Source organism: Vitis riparia, chromosome 9 (assembly GCF_004353265.1).
Source record: "Vitis riparia cultivar Riparia Gloire de Montpellier isolate 1030 chromosome 9, EGFV_Vit.rip_1.0, whole genome shotgun sequence".
NCBI lineage: Eukaryota > Viridiplantae > Streptophyta > Magnoliopsida > Vitales > Vitaceae > Vitis > Vitis riparia.
The window spans coordinates 16,017,773-16,021,869 of record NC_048439.1 but is presented as its reverse complement, the minus strand read 5'-3'; positions in this window follow the sequence as shown (position 1 = coordinate 16,021,869).

The window sequence follows — 4,097 nt, the reverse complement described above, 5'->3', positions numbered from 1 at the left end:
CAGCTGGTTTTCCATCAAGGTGCATGTCATGTCCTAAAAGTGGCAGCATGGTCTCTTTCCTTCAAGGGGCTAGCGGCTAATGATGAGCTCCAATCGTGTACAGTTAACAAATGCTGCATCTATGGGCTGGGTATGCTAATGAATGGCATGTCGGTGAAGAGAAGTTTCTAATCAGCATGCGCACCTGTGCCCTTGGAGATGCAAGTGGTGATTCACCTCTCAAGTCATGGTGCACCCTTTGAGATGATTAAGCTAGTGATGCCTCAAAACCGTCTAGATGCTAATGGTGATGCGCTCCTCTAGTCGTGCTGCTGCTAATCGTGCACCAATCTAGACTCTATCATAGTTCAAAGTCGTGGTATCGGTCATTGACTCGGGAGGTCCTGAGGCACATCGGTCTCGGTATCTCGGATCAGTATCGGGTGATACGTAAAAAATTTTAATTGAAGAGTTCAAAATAATTTTAAAAAATTAAATAGAAATAAGTAGAGTAAAAAAATTAATAAAATAAACTTCTATTATATTAGAATTATTCAAATTATAATAAAAACATACTTTTGGGATGATTTATAATAATATTAAAAATCTTTAAAAATATTTTAATTTAATCACTTGATGATATATGTTTCTTGAAGATGAAAATAATAAAAAGTAAATTTTTTTTATAAAAAATTATTTAAATTAAAAATTTTGAATTTTTTTAAAAAATATTTTCAATTATTAAAAAAAATCAAATCATGATTCATCTTTAAAAAAATAAATATAATTTTTCTTATAAAATATATTCATTAATTTTAATTTTTATATAAGTATTCATTTCGTATTTATTTGATATAAGTCTAATATTTATTATTTATTTTTTATCATTATAATTTTTATCAAATTATTTAAATTTCATATCCCCACCAAATACTCATAATCTAATTAAAAAATAAATACATATTATTAAAACTTAAATCCTCGTCTCAGATACCCATAACCCTCCGGTCAAACACCTATCTGTATCAAAGATACCCATTTCATTGGCAAATGGTTGAGATGCATGAAATGGTTCCTGGAAAGCGGTTTGATGGACAACATGCCTTCGGTGAAAAGCTTGGCCTCTGGATTGTGGTGCCTCAACAGGTGATTGTAGAAGTGGGTGTTGACATTGCCTACATGATCACCGGAGGCAAATCCTTGCAGAAGTTCCATAACACAGTCTGTCCCGACTGCAAACCTATTAGGACCGTCAATGATAACAGCGGTGCCGAAGTCCGGCGACTCTACTCCTCATGTCGCTCAGTTCCATCTCTGGCGGGAACTTGGGCGATCCGAACAAGCAGGCGTGCTTCTTCGACCTTGCCGGTGACTCCAAGATGCAGGGTTCTAACTCTGTATTTTTCATTTTCGTGGGTTTTGCTCCTCTCATCTGATCTTCTCCACAATTTCTACTCCAACTCGGGTATCGGTCCGGTATCGGCCATGGTCGAGGTGGATACAACTCTGCCGAGTCGTACCGGTCTCGACCGAGATTTTGAACCATGGACTTTATTGATGATGCGTCCTTCTGAATGACACCCACGCTGGCAAGTCAAAGGAGTTGATGTAGATTTTTGATGTCACAATGGAGATAATGGTGTGTTCTTGGAGTGGGGATGCTGAGGGTGAGTTCTCAAAGTGGCCCTTGATGATGCATCTTATGGTGCGTGGCAGCTCTTCCAGAATCCTATATTCTCCTATTCCATGTTGTATAGAATATCCCCACATATATGCAGCCGTGTACATCAAGGATCTTCTCCAATGTGTGCATTAAAATCTCATGCCAAAATAAAATAAGAATTAAAATCAGTAAAGGTCATGAAATTGAAAATTAAAACTAATTAAAATTATGCAATTAAAAACATTATGTCTATCATAGGTACACAAAAAAAATTAAGACATCAGTTTATACAATTAATAACATCAATCTCTTGCAATATTCTATAAAATAAATAAATAAAAATAAATAACTAACCAAATAATAATAATAAATAAATAAATAAATAAAATAGATAAATAAATAGATAAGAAATCAAGTACATGCAAGAATTAAAAATGCAAATCATGCAAATTATGTAAGTCATGTAGGAATTACCTAAAATGTGATAGGTGGGTCAAGATGCCTAAGTGGACCTAGTGAACCTAAGTGGGCCTAGATGTGCCAAAATGAGCCTAGGTGAATATAAGTGGGTCAAGGTGGACCTAAGTGGGCTAGGTGTCCCTTGATGGGCCTAGGTGAACCTAAATGGGCCTATGTGCACCTGAATGGGCCTAGGTGAACCTAAGTGGGCCTAAGTGAACCTAAATGGGCCCAAGTAAACCTAAATGGGCCCATGTGAATCTAAGTGGTCCTAACTGAACTAAGTGGGCCAAGGTGAACTTAAGTGAGCTAAGATGAACCTAGGTGAGCCTATAAAGTGTATAAGTGACCTAGAGTGATTTGAAAAGTGCCTAAGGTAATCGGAAAGGTATCTAAGTGAATTTAGGTGAAGTGTAATGTGCCTAGATGAATCTAGGTAAAGTGTAATGTGCCTAAGTGACCTAAAGTGAGTGTGTGTCATTTGGAAGGTGCCTAGGTTACCTTGAGTGAGTATGTGCAAGCTAGAAGGTGCCTAGGTGTGCCTAAGAAGTGTCTAAGTGAACCTAAATGATTTAGGATGCATGTAAGTGTCCTAAAAAAGTGTGCCTAAATATGCCTAAGTATGCTATCCTAAAAGTGTACCTAAATGAGCTATCTTGAAAAAGGAAGGAAAATCTTAACTCTAATTCGAGGTTACCAAGTGTTACAATTAAGCTAGATAAATCCCTCAACCAGAGTCTCCAAGGTGGCTAAAAAATGTGGTTTGTATGAGTAGCAATAGACCACAAGGGATCTATTATAGAGTACTAAAAGAACACCTAAGACATGTGCTAAATGGACAAAATTGAGGGTCTACACCTAGTAAGGTCATCTCCCATGCCTAATTGCATGTTACTAATCAAAAACCTGACCTGATGCACTATTTGACACACTATTAGTCCCAAACTTAGGCGGGTCAAAGGTTTGAATTCCCAGCTTCAGATGCTCCTAACTCCAACTGAGCGCATACCCTTCGTTTTGGTTCTATTCTTCACGGGCCAAGAAATCACTTGTTAATTGGTTAAATACTTTATTTTGGATCTCCTATTTTTCTTTCCCCCAACTCTCTTGCAAATGGTGCAAGTTAGTTTCATAAATCATAGCCAATAAAAATAGAGGTAAGACGAAAATACCTACCCCAAATACCTTGTACTCGAGACACCCTTGGGAGGCCCTCCGGTTTAGAAACGCCAAATTCCCAACGTCTAAATGCAATAACTATTTCTCAATTCACTTCCTTGTTCATAGTAGGACCTCCAGTAATGAAGCCACTCATTCCACTTTAGGGAGATAGATACTATTCGTACAAATACGAGACGTGTTGGCATGATGAATGTAGATGACGTCTTTCATCATAATCTGCAAGCCCTTTATATGGTTTAACACCACCATCGACATGATTAAGCGGACAGTATTAACACAAAATTGATTTGGAGCCAATTGCAAATGATGAGCGAGATCTTTAAATAGCAGTGGGAGAGGCAACTTTAGCCCCGCTTCGAAGTAGCCCTTCGACAAGACAGCTCGCCCTTTATAGGGCTAACTTTTGCTAAACTCACATCATTCTCTTCCAAAAACCATAGCCCAATTGATAAAGGAATGTTGAACTCCGCTTGAAACTCTTCTACAAAACTTAATGACTTCATCTTCTTCCTTTTCCTTTTCAATTAAACCGTCACAAAACCTTGGCAGAAAACCCAAGTCAAATGCTCATACTGAACACCAGACCACAAATCCCGAAAAAACTCACAGCCCTAAGCTTCTCTATAAAAATAAACTTGGGGCTGGGGGCGACTGGTAGACCACATGAATCTTGCCATTTACCTTATTTGTATTAAACAAATTTATAATTAATTTACTAATTGAGTAACCAAAGTCAAAATAATTAATATAAAAAAGAAAATAATTATTACATATTGTTTTATATATTAACCAAATCCTTCAATACTCTCAAAAC